The following is a 27771-nucleotide window of genomic DNA, read 5'->3' as shown; positions in this document are numbered from 1 at the left end:
CCCAACACCTCCGCTCAGTCCGCAATAACCTACCTGAACTCCCGGTGGCTCAGCACTTCAACTCCCCCTCCCATTCCCAATCCGACCTCTCTGTCCTGGGTCTCCTCCATTGCCAGAGTGAGCAACAGCGGAAATTGGAGGAACAGCACCTCATATTCCGTCTGGGGACCTTGCGTCCTTATGGCATTAACATTGAATTCTCCCAATTTTGCTAGCCCTTGCTGTCTCCTCCCCTTCCTTAACCATCTAGCTGTCTCCTCCCACCCTCCCATCCGCCCGCCCTCGGGCTCCTCCTCCTCCCCCCCTTTTCCTTCTTTCTCCCCCCCCCCCCCCCCCCCCCCATCAGTCTGAAGAAGGGTTTCGGCCCGAAACGTCGCCTATTTCCTTCGCTCCATAGATGCTGCTGCACCCGCTGAGTTTCCCCAGCAATTTTGTGTACCTTCGATATTCCAGCATCTGCAGTTCCCTTTTGAACAAGATTATTTTATATTTGTTTCAGAATGCTTCAATCTATGATAACTGAAAATTTCATTCAGTTCTCTTAATTTTTAAGAAAGTTATGGGCTTTTGACTGTCCACGATCACAGCTTTTTCGTTATGTCCATAGAAAATCAATAGGAAACAAGATGCTAATTTCCGAGTATGAAAATGGCCATAACTTTTTAAATACTTGAGATATGAAAGTGAATTAGGTGTCAAATTAAACTTATTTTTATGCTTTATCTGATGGGATAAATTGCAGACTTGATTTTTAAAATCTCAAAATTTTGTAACATTGCTACTGTAAGCAAGTTTTTTATTGTACCTGTACCTCAGCAAACTTGTGAGTCTGACATTAAACTGAAATGGTAACTCAAATTTCACTGTACCGTAACTGGTACATGTGACCAAAGATCATAGAGGAGATCCTCTATGATCTTTGCATGTGACAATAAACTGACCTTAAAACCTTGAAACTTGACACTTTAAGGCAAGTACTTAGAAATATCATAGGAATTGAGGTCAATTTTGACCTTCTTAAGATGGCGGCGCGGCCTACAGAGGGCCAGTGGTCCGCTTTTCCTCACTCGTCTGCTTAATGATGCACATACAATGAAGATTATGAAGTGTTAACTCGGCACTTCTCTCCCCGGAGACTTTCTAACCTGCGGGACGTTTCCAATATTCGTAATTCTTGTTTGAACGAGGTTCTCACATCCGTCGCCATGACTACCGTGGGACCTGTCTGACTCGACCACTCGTATAGCGCATGCACGCCCCTCCTCCCTCCGCCCTTATATAAGAACAGCACATGCGCAAACACGGCTCAGTATCGGGGACATGAACAACGCATGCGTATACACGGCAGTGCCGGGGTCATAATTAGCGCATGCGTATACATGGCTCAGTGCCGGGGACATGATTAGCGCATGCGTGTACACGGCTCCGTCACCCGGGGCATGAACGGAGCAAGCATCGCGTCACACCCTCAGCAACAGCCTCGCATGACGTGCCACGCCCTCCCGCTTGGACCACGCCTCCTCCCACGTGTCCGGTTATACAGTCTGAAGAAGGGTTTCGGCCCGAAACGTCGCCTATTTCCTTCGCTCCATAGATGCTGCTGCACCCGCTGAGTTTCTCCAGCATTTTTGTGTCCCTCCGGTTATACTTCACCCTATTCGTTGAGGTGCATGCCAATTACCTGCCAGTCTCATCTGCCCAGAACCCGCCCACTCGACCAAGCCCCGCCCTCCGATGCCAAGGACCACAGAGAAGAAGATGGAGGAGATGAGGCTCTTACAAACCTCTATGAAAACATCATAGAAACCATGCTGTTGGATTGCATCATAGCTTGGTTTAGGAACAGCTCTGGCCAAGGCTACAACAAATTGCACAGAGTTGTGGGACATGGCCCAGTCCATCACACAGAACAGACTTCCCACAATTGACTGTCATCATGCTACCTCGGGAAAGCAGCTAACATGAACAGATCAGTCATTATCTCTTCTCCCCACTGTTTGACAAAAGATACAAAAGCTTGAAAGTACGTATCACCAAGAACAGCTTCTTCTCCACTATTATCTTGAAAGGACCTCCCAACAGTTAAGCATGTATTCCTGATCTTCCAATCTACTTTGTTGCGGCCCTTGCACCTTTTTTTATCTGTACTTTCTCTGTAGCTGTTACACCATATTCTGCACGCTGTTTTTATGCAACTTTTGCTCAACCTGATATAATCTTAGAAAACAGAACAGTGGAGCATAGGAACACGCCCTTTGGTATGGTATATGTGATCTGTTTGGATACTATGTAAAACAAAGCTTTTCATTGCACCTCGATACACGTGACAATAATAAGCCTAAATAATGTCTGTGCTGACCCTGGTGCCAAGACCATTGCCCCATTCCTGCATATCCATGTGCCTATCCAAAAGTCTCAAGTCCGAAGAAGGGCCCCAAACCGAAATGTCACCTATCCTCTCTCCAGAGATGCTGTCTAACCCGCTTAGTTACTCCGGCACTTTGTGTCTATCTTTAATTATCATATGTACTGAAATGGAACAATGAAATTTTTACTTGCAGCAGCACAACAGATTTATAAACACAGTATCCCATAGACCATAATAAACAAACAAAAACAGTTCACTAAAATAAAACAATATTGTGTAAAACAAAAGTCCCTTAGTGCAACCCGTGCAGTTTGTAATTCAGAATTTACACAGAGGGTAATTGGGTGCCTGGACCATGTTGCCAGCAGTGGTGGTGGATGCAGATACGATAGTGGCGTTTAAAAGGCTTTTAGATAGGCACATGGATATGCAGGGAATGGAAGGGTATGGATACATGCAGGCAGAGATTAGTGTAGCTCAGTATCTTGTTCAGCATGGACATTGTGGGCCGAAGGGCCTGTTCCTGTGCTGTACTGTTCTATGTTTTATCTGATCGAGGAGATATTAGGAAAAGAGGAAAAAATGCTGGAATTGGGAAATCTATACCAGTGATTCAAAACACTGAAATCTGAAAAGACTATTGGAAATACTCAGTTGTTCGGATACCATCTGTGGAGAGAGAAACACATTTAATGTTTCAGGTTGATTACCTCAATTACCATATTACCTGAATGCATGAATTTGGCTTAAATAAAAGCGATTAAGGGTGGAACAGTGGCAGAGCTGCTGCCTCACAGCGCCAGAGACCCAGTTCGATCCTGATCTCGAGTGCTGTGTGTGTGTGTGTGTATAGTTGGCACGGTCTCCCTGTGACCGCGTGGGCATCCCCTGGGAACTCCTATATCCCAAAGGTACACAAAAATGCTGGAGAAACTCAGCGGGTGCAGCAGCATCTATGGAGCGAAGGAAATAGGCAACGTTTCGGGCCGAAACCCTTCTTCAGACTGATGGGGGGGGGGGAGGAGGGAGAAGAAAGGAAAAATGAGGAGGAGGAGCCCGAAGGCTGAGCGATGGGAGGAGACAACCCGAGGGCTGAGGAAGGGGAGGAGACCAAGGGCTAACAAAATTGGGAGAATTCAATGTTCATGCCCCCAGGATGCAGACTCCCCAAGCGGAATATGAGGTGCTGTTCCTCCAATTTCCGGTGTTGCTCGCTCTGGCCATGGAGGAGACCCAGGACAGAGAGGTCGGATACGGAATGGGAGGGGGAGTTGAAGTGCTGAGCCACCGGGAGGTCAGGTTGGTTATTGCGGACCGAGCGGAGGTGTTCGGCAAAACGATCGCCAAGCCTCCGCTTGGTATTAATCCTATATCCCAAACACGTGCGAGTTTGCAGGTTGATTGGCCATCTGTTAGTTGTCCCTAATATGTAGGGAGTGGATGGGAAAGTGGGATAACATACAAACAAAGAATTTCAGGTGCTGGGTTTATATACCAAAGGACACAAAACGCTGGAGTAACTCAACTGGTCGGGCAGCATCTCTTGAGAACATGATTAGGCAATGTTTCGGGTCGAGATCCTTTGAGACTCAAGAAGAAGGGTCTTGACCTGAATCGTCACCTATCTATGTTCTCCAGAGATGCTGCCTGACCTGCTGAGTTACTCCAGTACTTTGTGTCCTTTTGTGTATTAAGCATAATCTGCAGTTCTTTAATTCTACTGAGTTCAGTTTTGGTCAGCCTATTTGCAGGGCTGCCAACTCTCACGCATTGAGCGTGAGAGTCACGCATTTCACAAAATTCTCATGTTCTCACGCTGATCACAGATTTCTCACGCTCAAAAATCAGCAAGTGCTGGAAGTTCTAATTAAAGCAAAAATTGTTTTAGAAGTGAGTAAAAACCATGAGGGGGATATATAAGGTGAATGCGTAGTCTTTTTCCTGGCATGTGATTCAAGAACTAGAGGGCATTGGTTTAAAGCAGGGCTCTCAAACTACTGGCCCGCAGGATGATTTGAGGGGAAAAAAAGTTGTTTCGTTTCTCCCGTGCAGATGGTGTGATAGGTGGTCCCAGCACCGACCCTCCCCCCCCCCCCCCCGAGGCACCGCTCACACCTCTCACCCTCACCTTCAGCCGCTCTGTCCACACCCCATGGAGTTTTAATCCCGGCCCGGAGCCAGGAGCGGACCGGGTGAGTGGGAGCGTCGGTGCCGCCTCCGGAGCCGCGGGCATGAATCTGGGGCTAAACCTCTGCTCCGATGCCCAACCCCCGGGTCACTGACCCTCACCCCCCTGGACCCCAGCTGGACACAGAGAACCTGAGCCGGCCCGCTTTCCCGGGAGGGGGGGAAGAGTCGGGGAGGGGGGAGAGGGAAATGGTCCACGGGCATCGCCAAGTCTCCGCTCACTCCGGACGTTGTCGTCGCTTCACTGACACACACACTAGCACACACAAGGTTTAAAGGGATAAGGGCCAAATGCGGATAAATGAGACTAGTTTCGATGGGCATCTTGATCTGCATGAACAAGTTGGGATGAAGGACCTGTTTCCATGCTGGAAGGCTATGACACATTGTAGAAAGGGTGCAATTGCTCTGGAGAGGATCCAGGGGCAATTTATGAAGATGTTGGCAGGGCTGGAATTATTTTTCACTTTGAAGAAAGATTTGATAACTGGGATTGTATTCTCTGCAACAATGGAGGTGGAGAGAAAACTTAGTTGAGGTGAATAATATTATGAGAATAGGACCTGTTTCGCTTAACAAAGAGTGTAGGAAGAAACTTGCGATGCCGGTTTAAACTGAAGATAGACACTAAAAACTAGAAAAACTCAGCAGGACAGGCAGCATTTCGGGTCGAGTCCTTCAGACTGAAGAGGTTGAAAACCAGCCATAAAACACAATGACTGGACGTGTGTATCCAACTAAGGGCAGAAATCAGAATCATGTGTTCATCTTTATTGACGTGACACCATAATAAATATATTACAGAAAAAATAATTTAATGGAGTGGCACGGTGGCGCAGCGGTAGAGTTGCTGCCTTACTACCACATGGGTTTCTCCCACATCCGAAAGAAGTGCAGGTTTGTAGGTTAATTGCTTCTGTAAATTGTCCCTGGCGTGTAGGATGGAACTGGTGTATGGTAGATTGCGGGTCGGTGTGGACTTGGCGGGCTGAATGCCTGTTTCCATATATATGTTTTACATATATATCTTAATTTCATTGAACCATATATGATTGAATATGTGGCATTCTTTTTGTCTTGTTTCTATAGTCAAAGGGTAAGGTTGATTGATTTATTTGTGCAAAACAGTGATGGAAGTGACTTGCCTTTTTTCTCTGTTTTTTTCTCTCTATATATGCATAACAGCATGAATTATAATCTGATTTCCATACATGAATATAGTCATTCATGTGCTGCACCTGTTGACCAGAGCCTACTGCGGAATGTAATTAGAATGTAATTTAGCCTAACCTCATTCATACCTAATCCAATTTAAAGTATAAATGTTGCATTCAAGTGTAAGTTAAAAGAATCGCTACAGTGTGCACCAGATTGCACAATTTCAAGCTGAAAAATGCGAAAACTCCCTACACCCCCATCCCCCCTCGGTCGCTACGCTCCCTCGCAACTCCCACCCAATGTTGGCAGCCATGCTATTTATGTCCTTGTGGCATAACAGAACGACTGTGAATTAGTGATCGATGGACAGTGTGGACGCGATGGGCCGATGGGTCTGTTTCCTTGATGCATCTTTCACTCAAATCAATCAGTCAATTTTAATTTGTATTTGTTACAGAAACAGCATGTCAATTTATCCCTATTTTTCTTGAACAGTAAAGCCATTAGTTCCAAACCAAGACTTTACACCTTGGTGACAAAGAGTTTGTCGAGGTGGAAAGTCTTTTGGGGTTGAATGTGTAATCGGAATCCAAGGTGTTAATTGTCTCCATTGCTGATATAATCACAGACTCCTGTATCACCTTCAAAGACAGCCCATCTGTTCAATATTTCTATCTCTGTGATCTCTTACAGTTTACAATTCTTTCAGAAATTTCTCCATTTCTGCCCGCCAGTGTCTGATGGCTGTGCATTAATTTTCATGAATTTAACTTAGGAAATTTCTGTCCTTAATGTAGCCGCATTTACAATATATCTATATCTTATCTATCTATCTATCTATCTATCTATCTATCTATCTATCTATCTATCTATCTATCTATCTTGGATAGGCTGGGTGAGTGGGCAAATGTTTGGCAGATGCAGTATAATGTGGATAAATGTGAGGTTATCCATTTTGGTGGCAAAAACAGGAAAGCAGACTATTATCTAAATGGTGGCCGACTAGGAAAAGGGGAGATGCAGCGAGACCTGGGTGTCATGGTACACCAGTCATTGAAAGTGGGCATGCAGGTGCAACAGGCAGTGAAGAAAGCGAATAGGTATGTTAGCTTTCATAGCAAAAGGATTTGAGTATAGGAGCAGGGAGGTTCTACTGCAGTTGTACAGGGTCTTGGTGAGACCACACCTGGAGTATTGCGTACAGTTTTGGTCTCCAAATCTGAGGAAGGACATTATTGCCATAGAGGGAGTGCAGAGAAGGTTCACCAGACTGATTCCTGGGATGTCAGGACTGCTTATGAAGAAAGACTGGATAGACTTGGTTTATACTCTCTAGAATTTAGGAGATTGAGAGGGGATCTTATAGAAACTTACAAAATTCTTATGGGGTTGGACAGGCTAGATGCAGGAAGATTGCTCCCGATGTTGGGGAAGTCCAGGACAAGGGGTCACAGCTTAAGGATAAGGGGGAAATCCTTTAAAACCGAGATGAGAAGAACTTTTTTCACACAGAGAGTGGTGAATCTCTGGAACTCCCTGCCACAGAGGGTAGTCGAGGCCAGTTCATTGGCTATATTTAAGAGGGAGTTAGATGTGGCCCTTGTGGCTAAGGGGATCAGAGGGTATGGAGAGAAGGCAGGTACAGGATACTGAGTTGGATGATCAGCCATGATCATATTGAATGGCGGTGCAGGCTCGAAGGGCCGAATGGCCTACTCCTGCACCTAATTTCTATGTTTCTATCTATCTATCTATCTTTCAGCTTTCTATACTCTATACTATTACTAAAACTCTCATCTTGACAACTTCCGGTCTGTGTTGTTTTTAAAATTGCGCAAAAACGGTACCCTATATCGCTAGGATTACTCGCCACCTTACTCACCGTTCTCCTCTGCTCCAAGCGCACCAAGTTTTGTTCCAATCGGTGGAAGATTATAAAAGTTATGAAGGTTTAATAAATCGTGAGATCAGCAGATTGGTCTTCTCGCCCGTCAGTCACCATGAAGGTAACCTTCCGGCACCCACTGGAGAATGAATTTCCGGAGGCGGGGCTGAGTCAGTGAGCACGTCCACAAGCCGCCAAGAATAAAACAGAAGCAGCTGAGTGTGGGCTGTGTTCACGGGCAGGGGCGGGCTGTGTTCCGTGGGCGGGGGCAGGCTGTGTTCTCGGGCGGGGACGGGCTGTGTTCGCAGGCAGGGGCTGTGAGCGCAATAGGCACTGGGGACAGGAGCAGCTGAGTGAGTCCGGAGCCGGGTCCTGGGGCCAGGAGTGCGGTCGGAGCCTCGGCCGGGAACCGATGAGCCCACACCCCCTCCACTACACCCCCCCTCCACTACACTCCCCTCCACTACACCCCCTCCCCTACACCCCCCCTCCCCTACACCACCCCTCCCCCACACCCCCACCCACACACCCCCCACCTCCCCACACACCCTCTCCCTCACACCCCCCCTACCCCACCCCCCTCCCCCTCCCCCACATTCCCCTCTCCCCCATATCCCCTCCCCCAAACACCCACTCCCTCACACCCCCTCTACCCCCCCACGCCCCCCCCTCCCCTACACCCACACCCCACCTCCCCCACACATCCTCTCTGTTCTGGTCTTTTCTTGCTTCCTGTTCCTTCCTCCACAATCAGTCTGAAGAAGGGTCACGACCCAAAACGTTACCAATCCATTTTCTCCAGAGATGCTGCCTGACCTGCTGACTTACTCCACCATTTTGCGTCTATCTTTGTTATAAACCAGCATCCGCAGTTCTTTTTTATTACAGTTACCTTGCAGTTTGACTCTCTAAAATATTCAAAGGAATTGAAAGCAAAATGTTGATTAGAATGGTGAATGGGGCAATACGTTGGCGCAGCGGTAGAGTTGCTGCCTTACAGTGCCAGCGACCCAGTTTCGACCCTGACTATGGGTGCTGTTTGTACAGAGATTGTATGTTCTCCCTGTGACCACGTAGGTTTTCCTCAGGTGCTCCAGATTCCTCCCACATCCCAAAGACGTACAGATTTGTAGATTAATTGGTTTTGGTAAAATTGTAAATCGTCCCTAGTGTGTAGGATAGTGCTAGCATACGGGTGATCGCTGGTCGGTGCGGACTCAGTGGGCCGAAGGGCCTGTTTCTGCGTTGTATTTCTAAAGTCTAAAGTCTAAACTACTGCTTGTGTTCAGAGTTAGAGACCCTAACCAGACTTCTCACTCAAAAACTATTCACTTTCTCAATTTGGGCCATCGTTATTTTCGGATTCCTTTTTTATTAAATGTCATTACATGGTCGATTGTAATCTTTTCATATTCATATCTATGCTGTCAACAGAGATGTCTTCAAAGAGAGACATGCTTTAAATATGCTCCATGTGATGAGATCTTGATTTTGGAATGTCACAAGGGAACTATTATCAGTGATCATAATAGTTAAATTTGGTTAAAAAGTTTGATCTAAATTTGCAAAGATTCAGTTTGAAAGTATGTATCTTATGGGTGTGGACATGATAGAGCATGATCTACTGTGAAATAATGAAAGAGTCACAGAGTCATACAACACTGAAATAGGGCCCTTTGGCCCAACTCGACCATGCCCACAAAATTTCCTCATCTAACTGAGTCCCATCTGCCCGCATTTGTCCCATATGTTTAAGGCAGAGATAGATAGATTCTTAATTAGTACGGTGTCAGAGGTTATGGGGAGAAGGCAGGGGAATAGGGTTAGGAGGGAGAGGTAGATCAGCCATGATTGAATGGCGGAGTAGAATTGATGGGCCAAATGGCCTAATTCTACCCCTATCACTTATGACCTTATGATCCCTCTAAACCCTTCCTATCCATGTACCTGTTCATTGCATCTTTTCCTCTAAAAACACCAACAACTCTGACCCAGTACTGCAGCCAGAACAATGGGCCTTTAAGGCCAAGTTAAAACTCTATATCTTCAATAACTTTGAAATTTGAAGGATACAAGTTGGCAGTATTGGCAGATTAGGTCAGTCAAACCAAAGACCACATTTAGTAACAGACAGCTTCCCACAAACCAGTTCCTCAAGTTAATTGTCTTCTGTACCAACAACAGGACAATGAAATTTAACTTGTTGCAGCATGGAAATATGCCCTTCAGCCCAACTTGCCCACTCCGACCATAGATGTCTCATCTATGTTAGTCCCATTTGCCTGTGTTTGGCCCATATCCCTCTAAACCTTTCTATTGAATTGAATTGAATTGAATTGAATTCCTTTTATTTGTCATCCAGACCGAAGTCTGAACGAAATTTAAGCAGTCATTACATATAATACAATACAATAAAAAACAACAATAAACACATATTAACATCCACCACAGTGAGTCCACCCAACATCTCCTCACTGTGATGGAGGCAAAAGTCTTAGGGCTGCAGTCTCTTCCCTCCTCTTCTCCTTCTGCGCTGAGGCGATACCCCCCGGGCGATGTTCCTCGCGGCTCAAACACCGCGGCCCGGGGTAGTCGAAGCTGCCGCTCACCAGACCTGCTGACGCAGCCGCTGGCCCGCGGCCGAACCCCCGGTCTCAGGCCACCGCCAACCAGAACTGCCGTCCCAGCCCCCGGAGCATCGTTCCAGCCCCGAGCCGGAGATCGCCCTCACGTGAGTACTGCCACCGTCTCAGCCTCGCGCCAGGCACGCCGCTCCTCCCTCGCGCCAGGCCGCCCCGACCGGGCGCCGCTCCTCCTCGCGCCAGGCCGCCCCGACCGGGCGCCGCTCCTCCCTCAAGCTGGGAACGCCGTACCTCCCCGAGCTCGCTACTCCGACGGGAGCACCCGTTCCTTCCTCGGCCGGCCCGCACAGCCCCTCACGAAGCCTGTTCCAGCCCCGAGCCGGGCCGTCCTCACGGGAGCGAGCCCAGTGCGAGTCCTGGCAGGCTCTGCCCTCCTGAGCCTCGAGGTCGCCAGCTCCGCCACTAGGCCTCAGCGCAGACGGAGGCAGAGAAGGGAATACGACAAAAAAGTCGCCTTCCCCCGCAGGGAGAGACAGCAAGCCCCGTTTCAACCCCCCCCCCCCCAAAACACAAACTAAAAACCAAAACTAGACTAACCAAAACGAAAATAAACAAACCAAAAAACACAAAACTAACAGGACTGCCGGAGAGCCGCTGCAGCCAGAGCCGCGCCGCCACTAGTATGATATACCTAATTCATATACCTAACCAGTGTCTTTTAAATTGATTTATTTTACCTGATTCAACTCCTTCCTCTGGCAGTTAGTTCACTTCACTTTGGTTGCTGAGGTTAATGTTGCGTTCAAGAGCATTACAGTTGTTGGGAAGAAGCTGTTCTTGAACCTGGTGGTCACGGTTCTCAGGTTCCTGTGGAAGAACCACCTCCACTGAAAGAACACAAAGTGCTGGAGTATCTCAACGTGTCAGGCTGCGTCTCTGGAAGATATAGATAGGTGATGTTTTGGGCTAGGACCCTTTATCAGATCTAGGTCTAAAGAATTATCAGTTCGAAGAAGGGTCCCGACCTGAAACATCACCTATCCATGTTCCCCAGAGATTCTGCCTGACCCACTGAGTTACTCCAGCACTTTATGTTCTCCTGACCCGCTGAGTTACTCCAGCATCTGTAGTTTCCTGTATCTACCTATGTTGAAATATTATGAATAGAATTTAGTTAAATCAATAGGGTGGGAATTTTAGTCTATGGTAGAGATATGTTTCCATCTATTTTAAAACCTCTCCAATTTTTCTCATTAGGGTCCAGGTTCACGGTTCCCTCAAAGTAGCAATGTAGATAGAATGACAAAGAAGGCATGTGGTATGCTTGCCTTTATAAGGTGGGCCATTGAGCATAAGAGTCAGGAAGCCAAGCTTTATCGGACCTTGGTTAGATCGCATTTGGAGTATTGTGTGCTGTTCTAGTCGCCCCATTACAAGAAGGATGTGGAGACTTTGGAAAGGGTGCAGAGGAGTTTACCAGCATGGTGCCTAGATTAGGGGGTATTAGCTATAGGGATAGGTTAGACAGACTTGGATTGTTTTCTCTGGAATACCAGAGGTGGTGGGGAGACCTAATAAAAGTATAAAAATTATGAGAGGCATAGTGCCTTGCAGCACCAGAGGCCCAGGTTCAATCCTGACTACGGTTGCCGTCTGGACGGAGGTTGTAACGTGGGATTTCTCTGGGTGAAACATAGAAACATAGAAAATAGGTGCTGGAGGAGGCCATTCGGCCCTTCGAGCCAGCACCGCCATTCATTGTGATCATGGCTGATCAATCAATAACCCGTGCTTGCCTTCTCCCCATATCCCTTGATTCCACTAGCCCCTTAGAGCTCTATCTAATGCTCTCTTAAATCCATCCAGTGATTTGGCCTCCACTGCCCTCTGTGGCAGGGAATTCCACAAATTCACAACTCTCTGGGTGAAAAAGTTGTTTCTCACCTCAGTCTTAAATGGCTTCCTCTTTATTCTAAGAATAAAGCTCTGGTTTCCTCCCACACTCTGAAAACGTACAGGTTTGTAGATTAATTGGTGTTGTTAAAAATTGTGAATTGTCCCTAGTGTGTGGGATAGTGCTAGGTGATCGCTGGTCGGTGTGGACTCTGTGGGCCAAAGCACCTGTTTCCATGCTGTATATAAAGTTTAAAGTCATAGATAGGGTAGACAGGCAGAACCTTTTTCACAGGATGAAAAAATCAAATATTAGAGGGTACACAAAAATGCTGGAGAAACTCAGCGGGTGCAGCAGCATCTATGGAGCGAAGGAAATAGGCGACGTTTCGGGCCGAAACCCTTCTTCAGACTGATATTATTAGATATTAGAGGGCGTAACTTTAAGGTGAGAGGGGCAAAGTGTACAGGAGATGTGTGGGCCAAGTTTTTTACACAGAGGGTGGTGGTTGCCTGGAAAACACTGCTGGGAGTGGTGGTGGAGGCAGATATGATAGTGGCATTTAAGAGGTTTTTAGATAGGCCATGGATCTGCAGTAAATGGAGGGATATGGATTATTTGTAAGTAGATAAGAGATGGTCTTGGCATCATGTCCAGAACATACATTGTGGGCTGAAAGGCACGTTCTTGTGCTGCACTGTTCTATGTTCTAAGTGTGACAATAAAAATTGTACAGTGTGCAAGACAGTCAGCCAGTCCAGAATTATCTCCAATCGAACTGAAGAAGGGTCCTAACCCGTACTATCACCAGTCCATCCTTTCCACAGATGCTGCCTGACTCACTGAGTTCCTCCAGCACTGTGTTTTCCACAATTATCTGTTTTTCATAAAACGCTTCAAATAAAGGTTTAGAGGGATATGGGCTAAAGGCGTTCAGGTGGGATATGTGTAGATGGGGTATTTTAGACAGCATTGGCAATTGGGCCGAAGGGCCTGTTTCCCTGCTGTATGTCTCTATGTGAATGAACCAAACTGTTTTCTAACAAAATTCTCTTGTGTTAATTAATGATCAGGTTGTTTAAAAGAAAAGCCAATTGTTTGGAAATCTAATGCAGTGAGCTGTTTGGTGATGAAAAGGTTAAACTCGTGGCCTCTGTCATGTCTGCGAGATGCCCTCTAGTGTGTGTTGCATTTCTGCTGTCTGCTTTTCCCTTTGTGCAGAAAGCAAGGCCTCCTCGTTTCTTTGCTCTGCAATGGCTTGAGGGAGCTTCACGAAAGAGGCAGAAAGAGGATAACCGGAGAACAGATTACTCCCGGAGTCGAATTTTCTGGTGGTGAGTGAAGACCTTGTTGCATTAAGGCGATGTGTTGAATAGTTAGACTGTGTGTGTGTGTGTGTGTGTGTGTACGTGTATGTGCCGGTGTGTATATGTTTCCTCTGTGTGCGCTTGTGTCCTTTTTAATCGGTGTGTGTGTATATACGTGTACGTGCATGTGTGTGTGACTGTGTGTATGTTTCCTCTGTGTATGCTTGTGTGCTTTAATGGGGTGTGTGTGTGTGTGTGTGTCTCTCTCTCTTATACGTGTATGGTGTATGCATACGCGTGTGTGTGTGTGTGTGTGTGCGTGTGTGTGTGCGTGTGTGCGTGTGTGTGTGCGTGTGTGTGTGTGTGTGTGTGTGTGTGTGTGTGTGTGTGTGTTTCCTTAGCGTGTGCCTGTGTGTTTTTTATAGTGTGTGAGAGAGAGAGAAAGAGAGAAAGAGAACGTGTTGCTTGTATCCTGGAGCCTGAACATTATTTAATCATTGATTCAAAAGAGAAGAGCAGTAAATCGAACACGAGGCAACATGGAAGCAATCCCCAACCCCCTCTCCCCCTCCCCACCGTCTGCGAGCAAGAAGGGTGGGTTCAGAAATTCAACCACAAACGAGTGTAGTGAAGGGACTGAAGTTGCAGTGTAAATGGTGAGGAGGGAAGGAGGTATTGGGAACCTGGGGGAAGTGGGGTACTGGAGAAGTACACAGCCAGATGCATTCTGTGTAGACTTTTTACTTTTAGACTTTTTAGAGAGACAGCGTGGAAACAGGCCCTTCGACCCACTGAATATGCATTGACCAGAGATCACCCTAGCACTATCCTACACACTAGGCACAATTTACAATTCACAAAACCAATTAGCTTGCAAATCTGCATGTCTTTGAAATGTGGGAGGAAACCGGAGTACCCGGAGAAAGCCCACGCGGTCGCAGGGAGAATGTGCAAAGTCCATACAGAGAGCACCTGTGGTCAGGATTGAACCTGGGTCCCTGGCGCTGTGAGGCAACAACTCTACCACCTTACCACTGTGCCGCCCCATCGCCCCTACTACTGAGCCACTGTGCCCCCTACTGCGGTGCCACTGTGCCCCCTACTACTGAGCCACTGTGCCCCCTACTACTGCTGTGCCCCTGTGCCCCCCACTGCTGTGCCCCTGTGCCCCCCACTGCTGCACCACTGTGCCCCCCACTGCTGTGCCCCTGTGCCCCCCACTGCTGCACCACTGTGTCCCCCACTGCTGTGCCACTGTGTCCCCTACTGCTGTGCCCCTGTGCCCCCCACTGCTGCACCACTGTGCCCCCCACTGCTGCACCACTGTGCCCCCACTGTGCCGCCCCATCGCTGCACCAGTGTTGGTCCTACCGCTGTGCCACTGTGCCCCCCCACTGCTGTGCCACTGTGCCCCCCACTGCTGCGCCACTGTGCCCCCCACTGCTGCGCCACTGTGCCCCCCACTGCTGTGCCACTGTGCCCCCTACTACTGAGCCACTGTGCCCCCTACTGCTGAGCCACTGTGCCCCCCACTGCTGCACCACTGTGTCCCCTACTACTGTGCCACTGTGCCACCTTACTGCTGAGGCACTGTGCACCCTACTGCTGTGCCACTGTGCCACCCCTGATACTCAGTTGAGCTGAGTGTGATTCATGAGACTGTAGATGTGCAGTAAGCTTTAAAAAAAATACAGTTAGCAGCGTAGAGAAGGCAATGCAATCACTTTGGATCAGAGATGTTATTTTGGAATTAGAGATTGCTTTTGAGTGACTCCAAAAAAAATTTGTCCCCTGATTAACTGTGAACGAGGGCAAATAAATAACTGTACAAACAAGGGCTGCACAGGGACCTGGGTTTGATTCTGATCTTGGAGTTTGCACCTTCTCCCTGTGACCACATGGGTTTCCCCCGGGTGCTCCGGTTTCCTCCCGCATTCTAAAGACGTGAGTTAGAAGGTTAAGAGCCTTCTGTAAATTGTCCCTCGTGTGTAGGATAGGACCAGTGTGAGCGGATGATCAATGGTCAGCGCGGACTGGAGAGGCCGAAAGGCTGATTTCCAAAGCTGTATCTCTAAGCTAAATTAAACAAGGAACTGCATGTGCTGGTTTACAAAAATAAAAGACACATGAGTAACTCAGCAGGTCAGGCAGCATCTCTGGAGATAGATACAAAATGCTGGAATAATTCAGCGGGTCAGGCAGCATCTCTGGAGAAAAAGAATAGATGACGTATCGAGTCAGAACCCTTCTTCAGACTGCAAGTGGGGATGGGGGGGGGGGAGGGGAGGAGGTGGGGGAATAAATAGGAGGTGAGAAAAGGCAAGAACGAAACAAGGCTTGGAACCGATGACCTCAGAAAGGATGGAGCCCATAATGGTCCATTGTTGGCTGGGGAGGTGTGATAACAAGAGGGATACAATGATGTGTCCAGTGGAACAGGTGGGAAGATTGCTGCAGCACGTGGAACATCCCTGGAGACCTTACAATTAAAATTTATAACAAAAAATTACAATTATCTTCACAAGCTTTTGCTACTAGGAGAGGTTGTACCAACGTGGATTGTAGTTTCTGGAGTACTGGAGGTTAAAGGGAGACCTGAATAAAGTATTTAAAATTATGAGGGTATTAGATAGCGTAGAGAGTCAAAGTCTTTTTCCCAGGGTGGAAATGTCGAAGACTAGAAGGTACAGATTTATGATGAGGGGGGCAATGTTTAAAGGAGTTGTGCGGGCCAAAGAGAGTGCTGGGTGCCTGGAACGTGCTGCCAGGGGTGGTAGTGAAGGCAGATAAGACAGTGGTGTTTAAGAGGCTTTTAGATATGCACATGGATATGCAGGGAATGGAGGGATATGGATAATGTGCAGGGAAGTTTATTTGGCATTCTGTTCAGCATGGACATTGCGGGCCAAAGGGCCTGTTCTGTGCTATATTCAGCTAGGCAGTTGTTGACAGATCATCTTATCTTTCGTGGCACAAAGAACTGCAGATGCTGTAATCTGGTGGCAAAAACCACAAAGTGCTGGAGTAACTCAGCACATCAGGTGAGGGAGGGGAGGTGATTGGCAGATGGGTGGACAAAGGCCAGCGATGAAAAGGAGACAAAAGGCTGCGAGATAGGAAGAGGAGGGGTGAATGGTGAGGCCAGAGGAGGGGATGTAGGTAGAGTGTGAAGGAAGTAGAAAGAGGGGAAAAATGGTCGGAGAAACGGGTGGGGCACAGGGAAGAGAGGTGGTAGTAAAAAGATGGGAGTTGCATTGATTGTTAGTTACCTAAAACTGGAAAATCCAACGATCATACCATTGCGTTGTAAGCTACCAAAGCGGAACATGAGTTGCTGTTCTCCATTTTACGTATGTACTCAGTCTGACAATGGAGGAGGCCCAGGACTGAAATGCAGAAACAAGGAACTGCAGATTGTTGGCTTACAAAAGAATACACAAAGTGCTGGAGTAACTCAGCGGGTCAGGCAGCATCATTGGATAGTTTTTCTCCAATGATGCTGCCTGACCTGCTGAATTACTCCAGCACTTTGTGTCCTGGGCGGAAAGATAAGTATGGAGATGGGAAGGGAAGTTAAACTGATTGCGACCTTACCTCTCTTGGTTGATTTGCTGCTATTGAATTAAGCTTCTCTTGCATTTAAATGGGTGATGGTCAGCATGGGTGCGTTGGACCGCAGGGCCTGTTTCCGCGCTGTGTAACACCTTGCCTCTACACAATGTCGAAAGGTCTAAAGAATGATTTGTAAGTTACGAGCCGCAGTGTGCTGAAACTGCCCTGTTCGGTGATGCTTCAGAGATACAGCACTGAAACAGGCCTTTTGGCCCACCGAGTCCTCGACGACCAGCGATCACCCCGAAGACAATTTTTCCTGAAGCCTATTAACCTACAAACCTGTACGTCTTTGGAGTGAGGGAGGAAACCGGAGCACCCGGAGAAAACCCACGCAGTCACAACGTACAAACTCCGTACAGACAGCACCCGTAGTCACGATCGTACCTGGGTTTCTGGCACTGTAAGGCAGCAACTCTACTGCTGTGCCACTGTGCCAGTTGCAGACATTGAACTTTGTCTCTGGAACTGGTGCATTACAATGCGGAGAATTACACCATACATTTAAGTTTATTATTGTCACATGTTTTGACGTACAGTGAAAAGTTTTGATTTTCATGCTATCTAAACTGTTCAGATACACCAAACGTCAGACACAATCAGTTCAAACTCAAATACAATAGGTAGAGCAAAGGAGAAGTTACAGAATATGCAATATAGTTCTCAGCATTGTAGCGCATCAGTTAGATAGACAAAGTCCAATGCCCGCAATGGGGTAGAGGCAAAAAGGACAGTACCCTACCTAATTGAAGGACCGTTCAGAAGCCTGATATCAGCGGGGAAGAAACTGTTCCTGAGTTTGGAGGTGCGTGCTTTCATGCTTCTGTACCTTCTGCTGGACGGGAGCGGGGAGAAGGAGGAATGACCAGGGTGGGACAGGACTAAGTCATTGATTATGTTGGCTGCTTTCGCAAAGCCGTGTGAAGTGGAGATGGAGTCGATGGTGGCGGTTCTGGTTGGTGTGATGGACTGGGCTACATCCACAACTCTCTACAATTTCTTGTGGGATATTGTGTGATTGATTTGGCGAGCATGCAAATGAAACTTTATCCCTGTATCTTTATGTATTTTTCTGAATCGGGGTACATGTTTAGTTTAGACTAGAGATACCGCATGGAACTAGGCCCTTCGGCCCATCGAGTTCGTGCCGACCAAACATCACCCATTCACACTAGTTCCTATGGTACACACCAGGGACACTTTACAAAAGCCAACTAATGTGCAAACCATGCCTTCAAGTTTTTGTATCTTAGGCCATCTGGAGTGTTGAGATGAGTTTGCATTTTCTCTGTCTCTTGATGTACTAAGATGAGCAGTGCATGTGTTAAATGTTCACACTATGATCAATTGAATTGTGAAAGATTGCCAGGTAGCAGTGTAATATTATTATGGATGTAGCCTTCCAAACAAGAATCATAACTGAAGGAAACATTTGAGCTTGGGTGAAATATCAAGGTTAAAGTCTTCCTCCAAATTGAGCACTCTGAGATGATGAATGAAGGGTGGCCTGAAAGTACTGTTTTGGCTTGCAGGCTTTGTAATATAAACTTTCATTTATATGACGCCTTATTACACTCAGAGGTGGACTAGCTTTTGTTTTCGTAAACGATGCTGTAACTGTTATCTGAGATAGGGTGTGCTGCCATTGGAGAGGGTCCAGAGTGACATAGACTTTCAGCCTGAATATATCTCTCCTTTCCCTTTCCCGTGACTTTCAGCCTGAAGAAGGGTCTCGACCCAAAACGTCACCCGTTCCTTCTCTCCAGAGATGCTGCCTTACTCAGGCTTTTTGTGTCTATCTTCGGTTTAAACCAGCATCCGCAGTTCCTTTCTAAACTAAACTAGATGCTGGTTTATACCAAAGATAGACACAAAGAGCCGGCGTAACTCACCGGGTCAGGCAGCATCTATGGAGTACATGGATAGGTGATGTTTGGGTCTGATGAATGATCCTGACCCAGAAACATCACGTATCCATTTTCTCCAGAGATGCTGCCTTGACCCACTGAATTACTCCAGCATTTTATGTCTATCTTCACCATTGATTTTGTGTTAAGACAGATGCGAACATTACTGAGTTTGAAACTATTTAATGTATGGATACTAAGAATGTATGAAGAGTTATATGCATGGGTTTTGCATAGATACTGAGAACATCTGTTTTTTTGTTCTGTATTTATTTTTTATAATGCATATAGTTTATATGTGGAAGAAAAATTGCAGGCAATGGAGGCAGGAACCCTCCAGTCGTGACATGCCCCTGGGCTCAGAACAAAAATAAATGACCTTGGTTGCTCTCCAATCAATATCCGTCAGTTTTTCCTGGAAGTTCGAGAGTGTGTAGGTGTCTGGGGGATTGTATGTGCTGGTGCTGTCAAGGAGACATCTATGAATAATGACCATGTGGGTGAGGTGGTAAGGCATGTAGAAATGCCTCAGGGGAGTGGGTTGTCTAAGCAAGAGAACATTAATTTGACCAGTAACATGTATGAATCAAGGTTAACTCGGCCTATGCTTCTTAAAGCCCCTCCCCCCCCGCTCTGCAAACCTCCAACTCTAGAAGAGAGCGTCACGTGGAGAAATAGTTTAGTCTATTTATTGTCACGTGTACCGAGGTGCAGTGAAAAGCTTTTATGTTGCGTGCTATCCAGTCAGCGGAAAGATTATACATGATTACAATCAAGCTGCTCCCAGAGAACAGATACAGGATAAAGGGAATAATGTTTAGTGCAAGATAAAGTCCAGTAAAGTCCAATTAATGATAGTCCGAAGGACTTCAATGAAAGGTGTGAGGTCAGGGCCACTCTCTAGCTGGTGATAGGATGGGTCAGTTGCCTGATAACAGCTGGGAAGAAACTGGCTCTGAATCTGGAGGTGTGCGTTTTCACACTTCTGTACCTCTTGCCTGATGGGAGAGGTGAGAAGAGGGATTGACCGGGGTGAGACTGGTCCTTGATTATGTTGGTGGCCTTGCCAAGGCAACAGGAGGTGCAGATGGAGTCAATGGAAAGGAGGTTGGTTCTTGTGATGATCTGGACAACGTCCACAACTCTGCAATTTCTTGTGGCCTTGGATGGAGCTGTTCCCAACCATGTTGTGATGCATTCTGATAAAATGCTTTCTACGGCGCATCTGTAGAAGTTGGTGAGAGTTGATGGGGACATGTCGAACTTCCTATGCTTTCTAAGGAAGTAGAGCCGTTGGTGTGCTTCCTCAGACTTTACTTCGATATGGCTTGTCCTGGACAGGTTGCTGGTGATATTTACTCCTAGGAACTTGACGCATCTCTACTTCGGCACCGTCAACGGATGTGTACCACTTCGCTTCCTGAAGTTGAAATTAATGGGCAGTGGAACCATGAAAGAACAGACAGTAAGTTGACGTGGGTGCCATGTTACATCAGGTTTCTGTACAAAAACCTCTCACAAGTCAGTTGTTGAGCCATGCCGCCAAGTCCAGCTGCTTTACCATAGAATCCTGGACTCAAAACATTCAGGTCACTGAAAGGAGATGCTCAGAGCAAGATTCTGATCAGACCTTCAAGCCATCTCCAGCTCTCTAATTTCATGTAAGCCCATCCTCCCCCTTGTTCCACTGCTCTCCCCCCCTCCCCCACCTGAGCATATCCATTTCTCTCACCATCTCACTAAAGTTAAACTTAAATTTAAACTAAACTCGCTTGACTTTAGAGAAACAGCGTGGAAACAGGCCCTTCAGCCCGCCGAGACCCGTGCCGACCATCAATCACCCTGTACACTTGCACCATCTTATACAGTAGGGATAATTTACTATTGTACTAAAGCCAATTAATCTACAAACCCAGACGTTGTCGGAGTGTGGGAGGAAATTGGAGCATCTGGAGAAAACCCGCAGGTTCACAGATAGAACGTACAAACTCTGCACAGACAGCACCCGTAGTCAGGATCGAACCCGGGTCTCTGGCTCTGTGAGGTAGCAACTCTACCACTGCTCCACCGTGCCCCCTCATCAACTCTCCAGTCACCTAGCTGCTTCCCCTCCTTCATACACTCACCTGCCATCCCCAATTCCCATATTTCACTTTTATCCACCTCTTTCCCCTCCCCTCCAGTCCCCTTTCACCCACATCCCTCCCTCGAGCTTTACATTTTACTCCTCCTCTTCTCTCCTTGTCTGACACCCTTTTGTCTTCTTTTCTCCTCTGGCCTTTGTCACTTAAGGTGCCTGTCCCACTTGGCCGTCATTTACGCGACCTGGTAGCGTGTGGGTAGTGTGCCCGAAATCTTCGCACGCCACCGACCTATCGCTTAAATGACGGCCAAGTGGGACAGGGTGACGTTTTGGGTCGAATGGGTGACGTTTCAGGTCGAGACCCTTCTTCAGACTGAAACATCATCCATTCCTTCTCTCCAGAGATGCTGCAGGTCCTGCTGAGTTACTCCTGCATTTTGTGTCTATCTTCAATTTAAACCAGCATCTGCAGTTCCTCCCCACAGATTAATTTGGTCTGCAGCGTGCTACTTTTCATTCACCTCTTTTTTTGAATAGGGCCATTACATCTGCAGTTTTTCCAATTGCTAGCATCACTCAAGAAACTGGAACATTTTAGAAAATCACCATAAACATCATAAACTGGGTAAATATCATAAACTGGGTATTCAAATGACATCACGCGCTCCAGATGGCTGTGCGGACGCATGATGACGCGCGCGACAGTCACCACTGGCCTGTCGAATAAATGACGGCCAAGTGGGACAAGCCCTTTACTCCACTCATCTGTTAATCACCCCCACCTCACCTGTATCCACCTATCACTTGTGAGGCTTTGTCCTACCTCCACCTCTCCTTTCCAGCTTTATGACCCTTGTTACAATCAGTATGAAGGTGGGTCCCAACCCGAAACGTCGTCTGTCCATTCCTTCCTCAGGTGATGCCTGACCAGTTGAATTTCTCCAACACTTTGAGTTTTGCTTACGATTCCAGCATCTGCAGTTCCTTGTGTCACCAAAGGTCTTTTAGAAAGAAATTTACTCTTTGTACAGATTGTTTCCATCTCCAGCTCTCCTCGACTGAGCGGTGATTCTCACAGCTGTGTGATTTTCATGAAAGTGTTATTTGACGGCCGGAGGGTGAAAGTTAAAAGGGAATTCGACATATCTCCAACCTATCATACCAACTGGAGAGAAGGCAGGTACGGGATACTGAGTTGGATGATCAGCCATGATCATATTGAATGGCGGTGCAGGCTCGAAGGGCCGAATGGCCTACTCCTGCACCTAATTTCTATGTTTCTAACTTCTATAGATGCACAGTTGAAAGCATCCTAATAGGATGCATCACAGTTTGGTTTAGCAAATCCTCCGCCCAAGATCATAAGTAATTGCAGAGAGTTGTGGATGTAGCCCAGTCCGTCACACAGACCGGACTTCCCACCATCGACTCCATCTGCAATCCACACTGCATCGGGAAAGCAGTCAGCATAATCAAAGATTTGTCCCTGTCCCACCCCAGTCATTCCTTCTTCTCTCCCTGCTCCTGTCGGGCAGTAGGTACAGAAGCTTGAAAACACGGACCACCAGTCTCAGGAACAGTTTCTTCCCCTCTGTTATCAGGCTTCTCAACGGTCCTTCCATAAGCTAGGGTACTGTCCAATTCACCTCTACCCCATTATGGACATTGGACTTTGAAGATACAAAAACTTGAAAGTACATATCTGTTTGAAGAAAGGGTCTTGACAAGAAAGATCACCCATCCATGTCCTCCAGAGATGTTGCCTGCCCCGGTCTAGCATTCTCAGTCGTTTTTCTGTTTAGTTCTTTATTCCACTCCCCCAGGGAAAAAGACACTGTACATTCACCCCTGCTTGATTTTTAGTTTAGTTTTTTTTCATATTTACCAAGGCACATATTTTGCATGCGATCCAGTCACCCGAAAGATCACATGATTATAATCAAGCCGTCCACAGTGTACAGATCCATGATAAAGGGAATAACATTTAGTGCAAGATAAAGTCCAGTAAAGTCTGATGAAAGACAGTCCAAGGTCCCCAATAAGGTAGACCGCTCTCTAGTTGGTGATAGGATGGTTCAGTTGCCCGATAACAGCTGGGAAGAAACGGTCCCTAAATCCAGAGGTGTGCGTGTTCACACTTCTGTACCTCTTGCCTGATGGGAGAGGGGGGGAGAGGGGAGGAGAGGGAGTGATCGTGGTGAGATTTTTTTAAATTTTATTTATTTATTTTATTTTTTAAATTTAAAATGAGTACAGTAAATTACAATAATACACATCAGATATATCTTATTACATTTGTTGTACCACTTCGTTTTTCGAGCTTTAAAAAAGATAGAAATAAAAGAAGTAAGGAAAGTGAGCAAGAATCGTGAAGGTGCAGGAAAGTGTTGGGAGAAGAAAGCCCCTTAGGGAAGAAGTTAGAGAAGGAAGTAAAGAAAGGAAATAAGACCCCAGAAAGAAAAGGAAAAAAAAGGAAAAACAATCGCTCTATTGTAACACAAAACTCCGCAAAAAAGGATATACCAACCGTATGTTTTTTGGTTTTTTTTAATTTATTTTATATCCCCCGTTACCAGATCCTGGTACCATTTATATTTTAAATTACTATTGCACCTTATGCTTGTAATAGTTCCATAAATGCAGACCACGTCTTTTGGAAGTGGTCTGCTTTGACTGCTAGGAGGAGTCTCATCTCTTCCAAGTGTAGTGTTTCGAACATGTTTGAAATCCACATTTTTATTGTTGGTATTGGAGCATTTTCCCAAAATTTGAGTATAAGCTTTTTTCCCATTATTAGCCCGTAATTAAGTAAGTTCTTTTGAAACACGTTTAATTCGGGGTTACCTTCCGATATTCCAAAAATGATCCATTCTGCTTTTGGTACAAGTTTTATTTTAAATAATTTTGTGAAGATTTCAAATATTTCGTTCCAGAATTTTTGGATTTTTATACAAAAAACAAAAGAGTGCGCTATGGTAGCTTCTTGTGACTGACATTTATCACAAATGGGTGAGACATTGGGGAAAAGTTTATTTATTTTAGTTTTTGAATAATATAGTCTATGTAATGTTTTATATTGAATTAGAGTATGTCGTACGTTGATCGAGCATTTATGCACATATAGTAAGTGTTTATCCCAGCTCTCTTTTGAAATTTTTATAGCTAGTTCTTGTTCCCAGTCTCTTCTAATACCATCGGTTGTAGGTATTTCTATATTTAAAATAATGTTGTATAAGTATGATATTAGATTTGCTGATTCAGCCTTTGTCTTCATGGCTTCATCCAATAAGTCTGGGGACATGTTATGATAGTCTTTTGTGTATTTTTTCAGATAGTCACGGATTTGAAGATATTTAAAATATTGATTGAGGAGAGGGAGTGATCGTGGTGAGATTATGCTGGTGGCCTTGCCTAGGCAGTGTGAAGTATAGATGGAGGCAATGGAAGGGAGGTTTGTTTGTGTGATGGCTTGGCTGCGTCCGCAACTCTGCACTTTCTTGTGATCTTGGATGTGACCAAAACAAAGTGTTAATAACTAGCTAACTGTGCAATTATAACATTGTGTTCATTAGTCCATCTCCAGAACAAAGTGGCCACAAGAAATGTTATTCCCTTGCTGGAGGTTAATTTAACATGCGGAGAGTCGCAACTTGCATATTAAAACATTTGACTGTCTCATGTACATGCTAACCTGCCAGCTGATCAATATTTCTGATTGAGTATTGGAGGAATGATTGTTGTCTGTTCCCAGAACTGGTCAAAAGGTCTTGGCACAAACCCAAGGCGAGCAACCTCAGCTGCGTATTCCTTCCTGTGTCTCCGATCCTTGTAGATAGACACAACATGCTGGAGTAACTCAGCAGGTCAGGCAGCATCTCTGGAGAAAAGAAATAGGTGAGACCCTTCTTCAGACCTTTTCTCCAGAGATGCAGCCTGACCCGCTGAGTTATTCCAGCATTTTGAGTCTATCTCTGATCCTTGGCCTTGATTATGCTCCTTACAGGAACAGAAGGGCAGCACAGTGGTGAAGTGGTAGAGTTGCTGCCTAACAGAGGAGACCCGGGATTGATAATGGCTAGAGGTGCTCACTGTACAGAGTTTGCACGCTCTCCCTGTGACAGCGTGGGTTTTCTCCAGGTGCTCCGGTTTGAATGAATGAATAGTTTATGAATGAATGAATGAATGAATGAATGAATGAATGGTTTCCTCCTACATTCCAAAGGCGTAAAGGTTTGTAGGTTAATTGGCTTCTGTAAATATTGTAAATTGTGTTGGTGTGCAGGATCGTTCAAGTGTATGGGGTGATCGTTGATCGGTGTGGGCCGAGGAGCCTGTTTCCGGGCTGAATCTTTAAGGTCTAAAGAATAAATTGCCTAGTGTAGACACTTCTCTTGCTGGAATGGGATAGTAAAGGGGTGGGATTGAATGGAGGATGGGATGGGATGGGATGGGGAATGTGGTGTGGTTAAGGGTAGGGAGGAGAAATCTCATTGAAAGTGCTGGATCGAATAGTGAAAGGCCTGGATGGAGTGGATGTGGAGAGGATGTTTCCAGGACCAGAGGGCACAGCCTCAGAATGAAAGCATACACCTTGAGAATGGAGATGAAGAGGAATTTATTTAGCCAGAGGGTGGTGTATCTGTGGAATTCATTGTCACAGAGAGCAGTGGAGGCTGAGTCATTGGGGATATTTTTAAAGCGGAGATTCATACACTCAGTAAGAAAAGTCAATGATTTGAGAGGTTATGTCTTAGGTCAGGATCTTTCTTGAGTCTGAAGAAGGGTCCCGACCTGTTGTTTTCGCCTCTTAATGTTTTCCAGAGATGCTACCTGACCCGCTGGGTTATTCCACCACTTTGTGTCTTTTTTCGTAAGGCAGATTCTGTAGTGCCTTGTGTTCTTATATCTACAAGTAACATAAGATGTTGGGGGTCTTAAAAAAACGTAATCAAAGAGGTTCATCAGTCAGTCTGAAGAAGAGTCCCGACCCGAAACGTTGCCTATCCATGTTCTACAGAGGTGTGTATGAAGAGGTGTGTATGCTGATGCTGGTTTACACCGAAGATAGACACAAATGCTGGAGTAATCAGCGGGACAGGCAGCATCTGGGGAGAAGGAATGGGTGACCATTTGGGTCGAGACCTTTCTTCAAAGATGCTGCTGCCTGACCCGCTGAGCTACTCCAGCACTTTGTATCCTTTCAATGTAAATTAATTGGTGAGTTAGTTAGTTTATTTATTGTCACATGAAAAGCTTGCTCTGCATACAATCCTGTCAAATGATATATTAAATGAGCACAAGAGAACCTCTTCTGGAACAGCAAGTAGCGAGTTGCCATGCTCTGGTGCCATCAAATTCCAAAGAACCTTAAGAAAAGCCAGAAAGGCTTGCAATTAAATTTGTCTTTTGCAATCTCAGCTTTCTCTCCAAGACTAATTAAGAACTTTTGAAAAATCACTGTTATTGCAGAAAAGATGACTCCAATGAGCAAACCGATGCGTCACAAATTACTGTGCTAATTATCGGATAAGATTTTAAGGAGAAACTTCCCAACCTTTGATGTTTGACAACTGAAGGGTTGCTGCCAATGTTCGAATAATAAAAATTCAGAATCCTCAAGACTTGTGAGGGAAATTGCATGGATGAAGAAGAGCAAAGGATTTTATAATTGGGGATGAGAATTCTGAAAGTAACGTGCTCTTTCAACAGGAACCATGTTAGGACAGCAAGCACGGGAATTATAGGGTGAATGTGAGTTAGAGGACAGGGCAAAGGCTCATTACTTACGATTTGAAAAGTATATTAAATATATGTGGACTTTCCCAGAATCATAGAGTTGTACGTGTTTAAGAAGGAACTGCAGATGCTGGAAAATCGAAGGTACACAAAAATGTTGGAGAAACTCAGCAGGTGCAGCAGCATCTATGGAGCGAAGGAAATAGGCAACGTTTAGGGCCGAAACCCTTCTTCAGACTGACACATAGAGTTGTTCAGCATGTAGACAGGCCCAACGTCCATGCTGACCAGAATGCCCCATCTACGCTCGTGCTCCTGCCTGCATTTGGCCCATATCCCTCTAACCCTTCCTATCCATGCACCTTGTTAATATTGTTGTAGCACTTGCCTCAACTACCTCCTCTGGCAGCTTCTTCACTGCACTCTTTCCAGAAGAATGGTCCCGACCTGAAATGTCACCCATCTTTTTCTCCATAGATGCTGCCTGACCCGCTGAGTTACTCCAGCACTTTGTGTCTATCTTTGGTATAAACCAGCATCTGCAGTTTTTGTTCTTTCTTTTGCTCTAGTCTGGCAATTAAGGCAATATTTGTAGTCACATATTGAGACCCATACAGCACGGAAACACACCCTCCAGCCGACAATGCCGACCAAGATGCTCCATCTAAAATCATAATTCAGTCCAGAATAATTCCACTATTGCCACTTACTGAGATCAATGAACAGAGTCTTTAGACATGTTTATAATTCTCGAGACTTTAGTTTTTGTTTAGTTTAAGGTTAGAGAAACAGCGCGGAACAGGCTCTTCGGCCCACTGAATCCACGCTGACCAGCGATTCCCGCACACTAATGGTATCCTGCACACACTAGGGACAATTTACAATTATACAATTATGCTAAGCCAATTAGTCTGCGAACCTGTACGTCTTTGGAGTGTGGGAGGAAACGAGATCTCGGAGAAAACCCGCGCAGATCACGGGGAGAACGTACGATCTCCGTACAGACAACACCGTGGTCAGGATCAAACCCGGGTCTCTGGTGCTGTAATGCA

The 27771-nt window shown here is 46.1% G+C and overlaps 1 protein-coding gene across 2 annotated transcripts in view; it reads left to right on the top strand.

Moving 5' to 3' along the window:
- The first annotated feature begins 13233 nt into the window (after positions 1-13233).
- ndst1 (N-deacetylase and N-sulfotransferase 1) overlaps positions 13234-27771 on the top strand; it is a 107902-nt gene continuing 93364 nt past the window's right edge. For both annotated transcript variants that reach the window (XM_033029748.1, XM_033029742.1), the window contains exon 1: positions 13234-13408. The gene's annotated coding sequence lies outside the window, so the exon portion shown is untranslated. The remainder of the gene's footprint in view (positions 13409-27771) is intronic.

The sequence above is a fragment of the Amblyraja radiata genome, chromosome 11 (genome assembly GCF_010909765.2).
Source record: "Amblyraja radiata isolate CabotCenter1 chromosome 11, sAmbRad1.1.pri, whole genome shotgun sequence".
Classification (NCBI taxonomy): Eukaryota; Metazoa; Chordata; class Chondrichthyes; order Rajiformes; family Rajidae; genus Amblyraja; species Amblyraja radiata.
This window is presented reverse-complemented; position numbering and strand designations above follow the sequence as displayed.